This window comes from Pleurodeles waltl, chromosome 1_2, assembly GCF_031143425.1.
Source record: "Pleurodeles waltl isolate 20211129_DDA chromosome 1_2, aPleWal1.hap1.20221129, whole genome shotgun sequence".
In the NCBI taxonomy this organism is placed as follows: Eukaryota; Metazoa; Chordata; class Amphibia; order Caudata; family Salamandridae; genus Pleurodeles; species Pleurodeles waltl.
Window position 1 is genome coordinate 81,660,620 of NC_090437.1, and position 15,980 is coordinate 81,676,599.

The following is a 15,980-nucleotide window of genomic DNA, read 5'->3' on the forward strand; positions in this document are numbered from 1 at the left end:
AACAGGACATGGCGTAATAAGACAGTACTTTGTGCTGCTCCCAAAGAGAAAAAGGCAGGACAAAGAGGCAGAACTGACCACTAGCAAGCAAGGATTTTTGAATGACAGTGAAACCAACAAATGAAATCACTGGAACTCACAGTATAAGTATACTTAAAAAGAATACAACACGTTGAACGCTACGCTCGCCCTAAAAATGAGATACAGTGCCTGAAAGGAGATTTGGTGTCCCTGGAGGCTCCTATGATAGAATTGGCAAATTAGTGAAGGTATTTCTGAGTTACAGGGCTATTAACTGTTACAGATTAGGAGTATCAGCAGGACATTGTTTGGTGAATTGCAGTGCAATAGGATGTAATGTTTTAATTTATAGAGTGAAGAATGGGATTAGACCTAAAAGACCACTGATCTCATGTTACAATACCTTATGGGATGTGAATGTGATTTTTAATTTGTTCAGTAAGTTTTACTTGAGACTGGTGGAGCATGTGGGCTGTGAAGTACAAGAAGAGAAAAAGAAAAAAAAAGATAAAGGTGACAGAAGTTGGAAACAAAAAGAAGGAAATCCAACAAATACAATAAAATAGGACATACTGACATATTATTGAATGTAATGTCTAAGTAATATAGATGATATTACTGGAATATTTTATTGATAAACAGAAGCAGTTATCTGTATATGTATTTGAAATATAAATCATGGTTAATGATCAATATAATTATATGCTGTGCTGCGCTGCTCTGTCTGAACGTATCCATAATAGGAAAAGGTTAACTATCACTGTACTTTGAGTAGGGAATGTACCTAAAAGAATATTAGAAGAGTTGAGGGTATATCAAGACATTAATTAATGTATTTATAGCACAGGTGTTTCCAGAGTAATTTCATGTTTACAATCAAATAGTATATGAAGATGAGTCCCCTCTTTGATTATGCATAACTAACAACGTTTTGTACAAGAAATAGAAATAAGGTGTTTGTGGTCTATCGACTACATCAGTAACATAGATTTCCACTTGCCAGTGCTAACATCAACATTGTCATTGAAATAATTAATTTTTCTTGAACTCATAGTTGCTTAAAATTTGATGTGATCATGCAGATACCCGCGAGTTAGGCAGGGTTCTTGCTAGATAATGTTGAAGGTCTTGTTACTCTGGAGGAGGGGGAGGATGCTGTAAGCATAAGGTGTTTGGTGTTGGTGGTTGTACTCCTTAAATGATGGGATCAGGAGTCTGTGGTAGCTCATCCCAGATTTTTGACAGCCTCGGTGTGTCTGTGAGATGAGCATGCAGTGTTGGCATGCTCTATCTGTGATTCCTTTTAATAGAGTATTCCTGTGCCATTGTGGCTGAGCACCGAGCAGTGTTTGTGCAGTGGGGGGGGGGTCATATCAAGGGGTACTGATCTCTCTTAGATAATCACAGAGCAAGTACTATGATTGTGAGGAAGCAGTTGTGACTGAATATCAGGAAGGTATATGTTCTTCTCTGAGGGAGAATTGTTTTTAGGTTGTCACTGGGGTTTGGATGTTGTTTCTATAGGAAGGGTCCACAGAGTGGATGCGTTTCTTCACTCTGTAGTTATGTTGCTTGTTGTAGGGAACAAGTGCTTTGGGCTGCGGTGGGCATATGTTTTGCCATCAAGGGAACTACAAGAATACAGATGTATACATTTCATATCAGTCTAAAGAATGGTGCAGCTAATGTCATCATATGCCCAAAGCATTGCATCCAGTGTAGGACTGTGGCAGTTGTAATCATTGTAAACAAAGGCAGCCATTGATATGGATCATTCCATTCATTGCAGAGAGAGGGTTGTCTGTTTGCCTATGTGTGTGTAGGTAGGTATCTGTGAATTGTGTTGTTACTATGTTTTGCATGGGAGCCGATACACATTACTTACTGGACTTCAGTAGATAATACATTATTAACTAAGCATACACTGGCACAGAGAAAAGCTATTTGCTACAATATGCAGAAGAACAAATTCACAATACTTATAGGAGTATGCATTAGAGCACCTGTACATTACTTCATAGAGTATCCTCTGGAGACAAGGAGTGACTGCTCAACACTCAAATGTGGATATAACAGTTTATACTAAAGTATGCCCTCAGGCACATCTCCAGTATTTGGTCGGTATGTACTACTGTAATTTTTATTTCAGTATGCCCTGGAGCATGACCACAGTACTTGTCAGAGTATTCACTGCACTTACTGTACTAGAGCATGCAGCAGTGCTCTCTGTAGCATTTTAGTGTATTATGCAGTTCAGTCAATAGTTCTCACAAATTGCACTGGAGCATGTCTACACTATTTGATACAGGATGTAGTGCAGTTATTATTTGATGCAGTGTACAGATGAGTCTATAACATAAGACACACTACAGTATGCAGTGGACTGCATGCACAATATTTACACAAGCATGATCTGTAGATTATATTTACTACACAATACACTGGAATCCATCATATTTACAAGATTTGCTGCCAGGTAGGTAAAACTGGCAAGTTCAGACTTCCAATGCATACTGTAGGCTGTGGAAGGAGAATACTATCAATATCCGACCTGTTGTATTGTTCTCTTGCACTTACAGGGATCCTCATAAAAAGCAAGGACAGTGGGAATCAGAGCACGCAGTCAAGACTTCAGAGTGATGACCTAAAGCTTGGCAGGCATGGACGTCGATTCTGCAAAATGCCAGGGGTAGCGGAAGTGACATCACACGCCATTCCATCTTTACTTCCACTCACACACGCACATTTACAAATGCACACGCTAGTGCAGGTATTTTAATGACATTTTTAATGAGTGCTCATGTATTCTGAGTAATAGATTTGTGTAGAAAACATAATAACGTAGAAAAATAATGCACGCATTGGAAAATGTGATCACGATGAGTGGCCGTCAAGGTTCACAAAGTGTACCTACTAGCAGTTTATTAATATGAAATGTTGAGCATATGTCTGACTAATGTAGTAATGTGTCATATAAAGGGTTATGTATTATGTATTATCTTCATTAACTGTAGGCTTTAACTTAGCGGAGGTCTTGGCTTATTTCCCAGGCGTCATGTCAAGCTGTAATTCTTAAAGTCTAATAAAATGGCTGTCCTAGAGAGTTAAACTGTGATTTTCCATCGTATTGTGTAAATGTGTTCATAGCTGAGAATCTTTTCTCATGAGAATTGACTGCTTGAAGATACTGTTTTTGCTAAATGTATCAATATGTATGTAATGCGTGTGAGACTGACTTTCTCAGAAGGAGAACAATGGAGGCATTGACTCGATGATGAGGACATTGCAGGAGAAACCAATCAGCAACATGTGAACGGAGTAATGGTAGAATTCATAGATTTGAAGTTTTAGCTTTATTGGACAAAGAGTGAACATGCGATCCCTTGACCAATAGGGACTTGGGAAATAATTTTAGGGAATTTAACTTAACAAGACTGCACCGAGAGAAGACAGCCATTTACCCATTTTTTTGCTGGCCGAAAGGTCAATATTTTCTTGTGCGTCTTGACAAGTGACGTGCTCAACTTTAATGCTTAAAGACTTTGCGTTTTCTGAACTTTGATGCTGAATCCTGATGCCTTGCTGATCGACTAATGTCCTTAAGACGAAGTCTATTTTAGCTTGCCGATCCATTTGAGGAGAGGTATTATTGTACCCATGTGTCTGCTATGCATATTTGCTTTTTCTTTCTAGGTACCAACCACACTGTTTTGATAGAGCCATAGTTAGATATTTTTCCAAATTTGTGTTACTAAATTGTTTTGCATGAAGCCCAACATGCCGATGCTCATCTGGTGTTAGTTAAGGTTCCTTACTTTGCTAATAGGGAATAATGTTTGATGAATTTCTCTGCTGTATCTAAATGTATGTGATATCGTTTGCACAATTGTTCTTGTTATTAATTTACACCGTAACCTTAGAATGTGTAATAGTTCAAGCTTTGAGTAGATTGCGGTTCTTCCGTAGATTTGGACAGCCAGTGTTGTTTCCGTATGTGTATCATTTGATTTTGAGATTTATTTACGTGGCATTAGCGTTGTTAACATAGGGAAATAAATATTCTAACTTTTACTACAAGGTGTGGTTATTCATGGCTGAAAGGTCATGGGATGTGACAATTACTGACTCAAATGGTCATAAATGTAATTGATTATTGTTTATTATTGATATTGTCGATTGATTTTTGATTTTTGATTATGGATCTGCATGTACTGAAGTTATGGTGGGATGATCTTAACTGCGAGTCAAAAGGTTCATCGACCTATTTGCGTCCCTTTGTAAGTTTTGTTGTAAAGGTCAGACGCGAGAACAGACACTCACTCATACAGTCTATCAAGTATTTGTATAGCGCAACTATTCACCTGGTGGTATCCAGGCGGGAGGTATCCATACACACACATTCTCTTATATATACACACTCTCACCCACACGAATGCACACAACATAGACTTAAAAGTGTTATTTACTTACCTCGACTCCCAAGGAGGGTCATATTCTAGCTAAAGATACTCCGTTTTTAATTACACTAATAGTGAATAATGTAATATTATTCTATATTAGAAAAAAAAAAAAAAAATGACTGAAAACAAGGAAGTGGAGACCCAACCAACGTTCATAACGATGAGCTGCCCATGTGTTCTTGACACTAATTTTGCCACCTCTGAGGCCTGGGGTCCCTGAGGCAGTGCCAGGGGTCGCAAGGGACAAGCTTGGGGTCGCAGCTGCGATCCCTGGCGACCCCTAAATGGCATCTATGTTGGCAGGCCCTTAATATTTCAGAGTAATGGTACCCACATCACATGCATGGAGTATTACTGAGTGGTGGAAATCTGCATTGGTACTGAGTATTAGTGAATGACTGCACATATCTGAATTTACTGCAACGTATGCAGAGAAATAGTGGCATTTCGAACATCCAGCAAGGATTAATGAGTCCAGCTACAAATTTGGCCACATTTTCAAGATTTCTGATGGTTGATGCTAAAGTCACCATGCATCGATTACTGCTGATTGGTGCTGTGAGTCTATATATGTACTCAGAATTAGTGAGTGATGGTGCCAAATCTGACCATGCACAAGGAGTTAATAAGTGATAGTGCAAATTCGGTCATGGAGGAACGACGACTAAACGATTTTACAAACCTCCGCCTGCACTCAAGATTTCCGACCGTCAATCTGAAGATGCATTCAAGATTAATGAGCACTGGTCGTAATCTGATTTTACACAATGATCGCTAGGTAATGAAATAAAGCTTAATACGGCGTTAGGAATTATGCGTGCTGGTGCATTTTGACCATGTGCTACGGACTGGTGCAAATCTAAGCATTAATGGTTGTAATTCAGGCCATATTATAGACATTCTAAGTACATTGGTGCCCAGCCCTTTCGTAATGCTTGCACTATCATGCTATTGGTGAGCATGCATCCATCCATGAATTATTCACCCATTCATGCAGTTACCTTTTCATCATTGTCAATGCACCCACTGACTTGTTAATTAGTCACACACTGACCAATGCAGCCGTTCACGCAGTCTAACAGCCACCTCTCACCAGTCCATCATCACTCAATAATCCACGAGGAAGCTCTTTTACCTACGAAATATCCAGACCTATTGTTTTTTCCAAGACGTGTTATACTCTACTTTTGGTAACAGCAGAGATAACATTACAATAGGCACAGTTGAGAGAGCACTTTCTATGTACGACTCAAGATACACTCTTTTTTGGATAGCTTACAGTTTTTTCTTCCTTTTCGATAACATCCTAACCTTAGACACTTTCGCTGTTCAGGTTTTTTGCTCTGTATGGTTCACCTCAAACTACCAGGATGATTTCTGTTTGCGAGAAGGAAATAGTTCACAGTGCTGCTGGGGCCAAAGGGCGTATGCTGTCTCCTCTTCTATCACTGTTATTTTTGTGAATCAACATCTATTCTTGTGCAGCTACATTTCAAATTGAATGCATAAGTAGTCAATTAACCAATATCCTCCTTCAGAATGTCTGTTCAAACCTTTCCACACAAACAGCAACCACCAATTATTTAGTAAAGCCCAGCAAGTGAAATTTTCTGATATGTATCTATATTTTACATCTTTGTCCACTTTTGTGTTCCCAGAGACTCCATACTCTATGAGCCAATGGATAGCCACATCACATGAGGACCAGTGAGGGATTGAGGGAGGCATTCTGTGGCACTAGTCTGCACCTGATGCAGGGGAATAGTTTGGTGTAAGCCGCTTCTGTGATCCTTTTCTGAACATGCATAACGATCCTAACTCTTGATCCACAGCAGGCATTCTTGGCTCAGTGGAGTTGCAGTGTTCCATACTTAACTCAGCATTCTCCTTGAACTTGTTCAGAGCCTAGCTACTTCATGGAATTCCTGGGACTGGGCCAATAGAAGTTTAGCTGCTGAGTTGTGTGGTGCGCTAGGACCAAGGCACGTTCCTGTGTTATTCCAGGTCTCCTTGTGCTTTGATTGTGGTCCTGCCTGTGAGATTCCTCGTGTCTACCTGAGAGGCAGACACTACAGTTTTGGCAATAACCTTAAAGACAACACCAGTGTTATTATCGAAGGTTGAACCATAATACTTCTGCACCATCCAGACCTCGATCTTGATCAACACCCCATACACCATACACCATACTTAGAATATCCTGGCATTAAATTCAGATCTTTTGGGTAATGTAGGTCATCATCACTCATTTATGTTCACACTTTATCATCACTGCATTTAGCTGCATTTTTCAACACTTTGAAAACCTGCAAGGAACAATTCCCCTTTGGAAATTATAGCAATTCTCTTGACTCATGTGCTATCCATCTTTGAGATAAAGATCCTGTAGGCAATGACTCTTGGCATAATTCTCTTCACAAATGTTCTGAGATGAGCGTTTCTGATACTGTCACTCATTATCTCTGAAGACCAGTCAACACTCATGTTTACTGATGTCAAACACACACTGGATTGGTATTTGATTCTCTATCGTGCATACTAATAAAAAGACAGTAACGTGTCACACCTGGTGCAACATGGTAATGACACAACACTTTCTGAACTTCAATTTTCCAATACCTTTGACTCGTTTTTGCCATTTTAATAAAGTCTCTGATTATATGATTAAACCTTTCAGCTGCCCTATTTCTGGCTGAAGGATACACAGAGCTGGTAATGTATAAAGTGCAATCTCTTGCCAAAAACCCTTTCATGGCATCTGAAGTAACTGCACTTTGTTATCAGAAATAATCATTTTGGGGCACTCGTCTGTCACAAAAACTCCATATGGACCTTTTAATCATGGAGAGTGAATCTGGTCTCCCCGATTACCTCTACTTTGGTCCATTTTGGAAGGTGATCCACAACCACATTGCTAAATATTTGCATTTTCCATGTTCACCCTCAACTAGACCAATGATATCCACTCCATTAGTATGACATGGCATAACAGAACACTCAATAGGATACAGATTAGACTGTGAAGTACATATAGACATCTAAATTCTTGCATCAATCCAATCTCTCACAATGCATTCAACGTTAAATGTCAGGAGATTAAACAATGGGTTAGAGGACTTTAGCCCAGAGTAGCACCTGGATGGTGCTGAAGAAGGGGTAAAACAGATGTATCTGTCTCTGGTTTGTCCTCCCGTAATGACATCAGTGTGAGTTTGATTGAGCAAGGGTGAATCTGGGTTGGTTTCCCAAGAGGTCACTAATGGAAATATTATTCTGTGGCTTGGACTGTGTACAAATTGTGAGATGATGGATGGCTGCCAATGGAGGGTTAGAAGAAGGCTATGGGATCAACAAGTTGTCCCACTGTGCAAATACCGAGGTTACAGAGTCACTGAGTTTACTCTTAGCATTGAATGATTTAATGTACTGTCTAGGCAATAGTCGCCTTGTGTATTCCAGCTCTTTTATTTCCAATGCAGAGACATAATAATTTCTGCAACTGGACATGGAATTTATTATTTTTTGTTGGTTTACTGTAATACATATATATATTTCTGCAAATATTTACTTTGCACCTCAAATGTCTGTTTTTCTGGCAAAGTTTTTAAGCATTGGATTAGCACATTGCTATCCAGGTTGAGCTAGAAAGAAACAAAGCCTTTTGCCATTTATCCAACAAAATCTTTAAGCATAGGATCAGCACAGTGCCATCTTCGCCGAGCTGTAAAATGACAAAAGCCTTTTACCACTCTAGGCACAATATTAAAGCTCTGGGTTGGTACAATACCTTCCAAGCCAACCTGGAATGAGCAAAAGCAACCCCTGACACATGTTATGCTATAATTATAGCCCTTCAGGGTGGTTTAGCTTTGTCCAGACACAAAATAGCACCCAGTATAAGTCCACACCCAACTATGCCCGGACAAAAGCTGTGCGCAGTGGTGGATGGATTAACTTATAGTAATGCAAATTACTTAACTTTAAAAATATCTGTAGAAATTCACTGCAAAAAAGACAAAGGTTACAGGGACAATATAGTTAGGAAATAGAATTTAAAAAAAACTAAGAAATTCACTTTAAAAACCAAAGGTTACAGGGACGTTACAGTTAGGCTCACATTTTAAGCATACAAAACCATAGATATTCACCTGTTATAGTAAGAGTTATCTCAAGTATTTATTACTTGTGCCCTATGGTAACAAAACCTTACACCCTCACCATGCACTGCTGTTTACCCCACAAATTACGACACTCATGAAATCTTTGCTAACATAATTGATAATATCCATGTAAGATTTTCAGTAAAATGTTTGATGAGTTATAGTTACATTAAGGTGAGAAAAAAAAAAATATATATCTATATATATATAGATAGATATAGATAGATATATACATATACACACACATATATATATATACATATAGATATATACATATTATACATGTATACGTGTATATATATATATATATATATATATATATATATATATATGTACATATAGATAGATAGATAGATAGATAGATAGATAGATAGATAGATAGAAAATTCATTCATATCAGTCCCAAATAATGTTTTCACCAAGTGGCAACGGCCAGCCAGATTCACCGCTCCGCAGACTCAAGCGTTATTTTGCTTAGTTTATTACATTAAATTGCTCATTAAAGTGCTGTGCAGAAATAAAAAGGTTTACGCATTTCAGTGTTATGCCCTTGACTGGACAGAGTCCTATGTTGTAAACCATCTCATTTAAAGTGTCCACGCAGTGCATTCCCTCTTCCATATCAATTTCAAAAAACTACAACGTGGATGCCTGCTCTCCTTGATGTCAAGGATCTAGCACCATATTTGTGACAATCACTGTAAAGTACAATCAAGTCAACTTAAAGCAGGATGCTAATTCTGAACATGTCATATCTAAATTACAAGCTCAAATTTTGATCTTCTCATATCATTTTGTTTTGTGTTTTGTTTTTGTCATTCATCCTCATGAGATACACAATTCGAAAGTGGTAAATACAAGATATGAGGAGATGTACATTTTGTAGAAGGGCTGTCTTACGTATACCTATGCTCATAAATCCAAACTCTATTAAATGCATTGTGCATTCTTCCATATTATAATAAAAAGACAATATCTAAAAAGGCAAGCAGCCGATGTTTTACAATAAAGTGCTAAGTTTGTTTGTTATACAGACTCATCCTAGTAAATTATACAATTCAAGCAAAAATGAGCACAGAAAAAAAAGAAATACATATTTATAAAGAGACTGACCTACATTGATCTCAACTTCTAGACTCTGTAAAGTACATTGTGCATTCTGCAAATTCATAATCAAGTGATAATCACTAAAGAGGCAGGTTACTTATGTTTTTCTATAAGGTGCTGCTTTAGTTTGCTGTTCAAATTCTCAATCCTACAAACTTTAAAGGGCAAACAGTCTGAATGTTTTGAGTATCCATTAAAATATATCTTTCAATGACTCTCTCCAAAAAACTGTTATATGCGGAATAAGCAGTTAAAGTGCAAGGTTTATTGGTTGCAATAATCTTTAACACACTTTGAGCAAAGATCTGCAATAGGTGTAACATTCATATATTAGCTCCATCCTAACCGTTATGCATCAAATCTATGTGTAAATTCCACAAGAATTGTGCAAAACCACAAAATGTAAACATACTGTAACTTCATATATTCAATATAGTTACCTGGCCTTCGCAGCTCACTAAAGTCTTAAAAGGACAGAATAGGTAATCACTAATATCTGCCATTGAATAGCTAACAAAAGAATGTATGTATGTACAAAGCAGCTGTTTAAAGTGCAGAAATATATATATATATATATATATATATATATGGAGATATATATATATACATATTTATGTGTGTGTGTGCATTACCTAGCGGCTCTCGCCACTTGGTAGTTATAGTTAGGACCTAATTTCTATAGAAATGGTGATTTTTGTTTTGCTTATTACTTTGGCACTGTTTGATGAATCTTCACAAAATTTTCCAAGAAAATCTGACGCCCACTTCAACGTCTGTCTGGAGAGTTTCGGAGGTGATCCATCAAGTGAGAGCTGAGAAAAAGGGGGGGTCCTGAAACGCATTTTCCCCATTCAATTTTCCATATGGATTTTGAACAGTGGTCACTCCAAACCACTGAACGGAATTACACCAACTTTGGAAGAAGGGTAGCTCTTGATTTGGTGTAAATCCATTCAGTAGTTTTTGAGAAATTAAAGAAAATCCATATTTCTATATATACGGGTGCAAAGGCTCCACAAACCCTCCCTATCTCATGCTGAGATCTGATTGGCTGCCAAAACTTCAACAAGGAAGTATTGACAGCCATCTTGGGACTCAGCTTCAGCCGAGTCCCAGAATAAAAGAATTAAAAAAGGGGCCAGGGTAGGGACACCCTGATCCCTTAGCTCTAGTGCTGGGGTCTGAAAGAGAACCCCTAGAGCTAAAAACACATCTTATTTTAAATGTTTGCCACGATTCACAGAAGGTCTGTGATCGAGCTGGGCCATAATTAAAGAAAAAAGAAAAACAAACGCAGCCTTCGTGCCTATTTAACTGTAACCCCCAGGTGGGCCAAGTCTCGGGGACATTGCCATTTTCATGCAGGTAGCCGCCCACCCCCTAGCAGGTCCAGGGCCACTACCTCCCCAGGGCTTTCACTAAATATAAAAAGGGGGCTGCTCAGCCCCCCTGCAGTCCTGGGGACTACCACCTCCCCGGGGCTTCTACCAAATATAACATGGGGGCTGCCCCGGGGACCACCACCTCCGAAGGGCTTTCACTGAATGTGATGCCCCTGCAGCCCTGGGGACAGACCCCACACCCACCCCCCAACAGTGCTTCAATGAAACAATTAAGGGAGTCTGTTTTGGACCCTCGGGCCCTGGGGCCGACCACCGCACTGGGCTAATGGTCATTGGAGGGGGGCCGCGCGGCACCCCTCGTTGAGCCATAGATGGCCCTGGGGACCACCACACCCAAGGGATGGCTCCTGCTATGTCCTGCAGTGCCCACCCCCGGGACATAGCTGTTTGCGTTTTCTTGCGTGGAACTGATAGCCCCCACCAAGCAAAAGAAAGCGAAGTGGGCTTTCTGACAGTAAGAGCTGTCAAACACGTCTTGCTGGCGGAAAGCAGAGTTTTCATGTGTTTTCCCAGCAGGGGAACAGATGAAAGCATTGCTCCCATATTGTTATCAGCATTTAAGAAGTCCCCAGGGAGGGACGAAATACATGTCAGCCGAATTCTTCATTTGACCAAGATCGTCAATGCATTTGTGATTTTGTTCATGCTGTTCAAAAGACCATATAAATATGTTCATAGTTCATTTGGGAGTTAAGGATGTTTTTCTAGTACAATCTTTGGATTCCTTCTATTAATGTTTGTACTGCACATCCTAGACATTGATATTGATCATATTGATGTAGGTTCCTGGAAAATAATGTATTAACTATGCAAGATCTCAGATAAGAGTGTTCCGCTACTTTTTGTATATATTGGTCTTGGCAGAGGTTTTTTCTGATCAAAACACATACATCTAGGTAACAGGTGTGTTTTAGTGTGTTGAGCATCATTGTATAATACTATTGTTACAAAGCGAGATGTGCAGGAAATAGACCATTGTTACCACGTTTGAAGCCTAGTACTTATGGCAGAATGTTTAGGGTCTCAGACCCCTACACTGAAGGTTGAGGCTGCTAGTTCAGGTGTGTCTGTGGTCATTTCCCTACTTTAATTTCTTTTCAGCTTCAAAAGTTTAAGGATTATAATGAAAGGTAATCTAACTCTTTTTAATTGACAAATATATTTTTCTTTCAATTTGTCCAGAAATATTTCATTCTATGTATATCATTCACCAAAGCATAAAAACCTCTCTATCTCTCTCCCTCTCTTTCTCTGTCTCTCTCAATTTCCCTGTCTCAATCTCTTTCTCCCACTCACGCACCCGCTCAGACCCTTACGCACCCACTCACAGACCCACTCAGACCATTGGCACCCACTCTCAGTCCATCACAGACCTTACTCCCAGACCCACTCAGACACACACCTACTCACAGACCCTCTCACACACCCTCTCACAAACCCACAGAAGCCCTCCGCCACCCACTCACAGACTCATACAGACACTGACACACCCACTAAGACAGTGATGCACCCACTCTCACACCCAGACAGACACGCTCACCGCAACTCTCACCCCCAGATACATACTCTCACACCTATTCTCACACCCAGAGAGACAGGCCAAGTCTTGCAACGCATGGCCAAATAGCTGTGCCCAGGGTGGGATTGGGTGGTTAGGAGGGGTAGGCTGCTGGTTCTGGCCGCAGTCCAGGCCCTGCGGCCAACCGCCACGGCTCACAGTCAAAGGCCGTGCGCAGCGGTAGTTGAATTCAATGTATAGTAATGAAAATTACTTTACGTTCGAAAACTATAGAAATTTACTGAAAAGAAACAAGGGGTACAGGGACACTATAGTTAGAAAATATAATTTAAAAGACACTGAAATTCTCTTAAAAAGACTAAAGGTTATAGGGAGGCTATAGTTAGGCTCACATGTTAAACATACAAAATCATAGAAATTCACCTGTTGTAGTTAGTTATCTCAAGTAACTATAACTCGTGCCCTAAGGTAACTATAACTCGTGCCCTCTCCAAGCACTGTTAATTACGCCACAAATTATGGCACTCATAACATCTTTTATAACATCACTGTTAATATCATTGTAATATTTGCAGTAAAATTGTTGATGAAAAAACTGTTGGTCTATTATTAACATTGCCTAGGGCACTAGAAGTAAAAGACTCTGAAAAGCAGCAATAGTGTGTTAGTGTGTTATGCCACGAGTCCCATCTGCAGCAGGGTCATGTTTAATTGCCACATAACACACTGTGGATTACCTGATCTAAAGATGGCCACCAAATACAAATGTAATTAGGTGGCCACATGTGAAGATGGCTGGTGGCTATTGCTATAAGTAAACAAACAACTGAGCTGCTGTAGTGCAATCTCTTCCTCAGATTTTGATCTGCATGATTTTGACACCTGCTGGGCTTTCTCCGGAGCTGTTGCTCCTATATCCTAGCGGGTGATGAAAGCGGTGGGAGGGTTCTATGCTATTCTCTGCTGTTTTATTTAGTGTGTGAGAATGGATGAATATGTTCTCTTCAGCATTTGTGCAAGACATTAAAACTGCCTTTTGGTGATTATCCTGCTCCTATCAAGCTTGCTGTGTTGCTCTGGGGGCCCCCATGGAGAGCAGACGTAGTCTAGTCTCTCCATGGGGACTTTTGGGAGGGAAGTGATGGAGGGAGGGCAGGATTGGGTAAGGGCTATGTGGGGGTGGGACATGGGTGGGGTATTTAGTTGGGTGGATGCCAGTTAGGGCAGGTTTGCTGATATGAGGTGTGATAGTAGATAGGGGAGGGTGGAGAGTCAGATGCAGGCTTGGCCACCCTTCCAGGGGGGAAAAAGAAAACAGGTGAAGGATAATAGCATGGGGGATGCCCGAAGCAGGCAGGGGATGGAAGAAAAAGGAGGATGTGTGGGTCAATTGAAGTGAAAGATGGATGAACAGAAGCTAATTGAGGCATGAGTGAAAAGTAGACTGGAGAGGTTTTATAAAGGTGGGGTGGAGGGGGTTTGACCTTGGTTAAAAGTTTAGTTATAATGTTATTGTATACAAGGCAATCCTGTCCTAAATAAATTGCCTTTTACACTTTAAGAACTCTGTGTCACTGACTATGTCCCGATTTTGCCCAACTTATAAAGTACACCGTGCTGCATTTGCAATCACGTGTGTATGCCTGCAGGGGGGTTGGAATGGCTTTGTGGCTGGTGAACGGTGACCAGTGTTAGCCAGGGACAACTCCTGGCATGAACTGCTGCAAAGCTGTTCCATTCAGGCCACTAATAGAGTCCGGGAGCAGATTGGGAGTATCTGCGAGCATGAATGGGGCTGGGAATTGATGGCTGAGGCTCTGCTTACATTTGTATGTTTGTAAAAAGTACTTTCTGGCAACAGTAAACAACTGGCTGAGCGTGTGACGTGGAGGACCAGTGATCCATGCTGATTGTTGTGGTAGAGGTAGCCTGCCTGCAGGTGGGGCGGACAACCCGCCTCCACTGGACAAGGGTTCACAGAAGTAGATAAATTGAACACCAGTGTCAATAATGCCCCACTTAATCATTAAGGAAATCAGATCCTCAATGCTCAAAAGCAGCAGAAGTGAAGGCAACTTTAAGATCAATTTCTCCAGCATTGTTTCAAAATTACGAAGAATCCATCATTAAAAATGCACTGTATCTTCACCGATATCCCCCACAAACACATAACTGGAAAAAAAATTATATTTGGAAAAACACACTAAGACCAAATACCGGCAGTGCAGACAACAATCCCACACCCATCCGCATGACATTCCCATAATAGCAGAATCATCCTCAAACACCTCACACCCGAGCAGTCTCACACTACCAGCAGCACTCATACTAATCAGAGAGTACCTGACACACACTGCAGGCAGTTCTTTCATACCCTTCAAAGTAATAGTCTCAAATTACCAAAATGAGTCTCACACCCCTCACAAACTAGCAGCAAAGCCCCTAGATCACGTTGTTACCTTAAAGCGCCACTTCATTGATTGGTGGGTTTTGTGTGTGTTTTTGTGATGTTGCGGTTGAGTGAGCAGGTAAATGCAAGAACGAGTCAATGGGTAGATGTATAGATGCAAAGTGTGTAAGGATGATTGACTAAGAGCCCGAATGAAAGCGACTAAGTGCATGGACAGATGGATAAGTGACTGCAAGGATGGAATTATCAAGGGCATTTTTAGTTCTAAGCTAAACATATTTTTTCAAAGGCTTGCTTTCTTTTATGACCCTCTCTTGTTGAGTTCCTATTATGATACCTTCTTACTAGTGTCCTTGGGTTAAGTCATTGAAACTAAATAGTCATGTTGCACATAGGACCAGTTATAAATGTTCATTTTCAAACATTGCCCAAAATTCTGAAAGATGTGATGGAATTGTGCCAAATCCAGCATGTAAGCAAACACAAAAGTGACTGATAGAAATGCACAAATAAACCTCATCCTCTGGTGATTACTCTGGACTGGCCCTATTTTATTGTTTTAGAGCTCATCTGTACCACTACAGCTGGAATACAATGCACCCGGAGTAATTAGCAGTAGTTCAGAATGGCTCCAGATAAGTACGTCTCCCTAAGGGGGAGAGGTGCGGCCAGACGTGGATGCCATAGCTTGTGGTGTCACAGCGATGTATTCAGCCAACCAGTAACGATGCTCAAGTCAAGTCAAGTAAGTTTAATTATGATACGGAACTCCTATGGAGATCCACATAACATAATGCAACAAAAAATTAAATATACTCAACACATTAAAATCCAATTAAATATAAATCAAAAAATGTACAGACAACATAAAAAAACTACAGCAAAAAATCGACTTAAAAC

The 15,980-nt window shown here is 40.1% G+C and overlaps 1 protein-coding gene across 1 annotated transcript in view; it reads right to left on the bottom strand.

Annotated features, from left to right (window-relative positions):
• The window catches only part of HEMGN (hemogen), a 133,225-nt gene that overhangs the window by 90,076 nt on the left and 27,169 nt on the right, over positions 1 to 15,980 (bottom strand). The gene's annotated exons all lie outside the window — the stretch shown is intronic.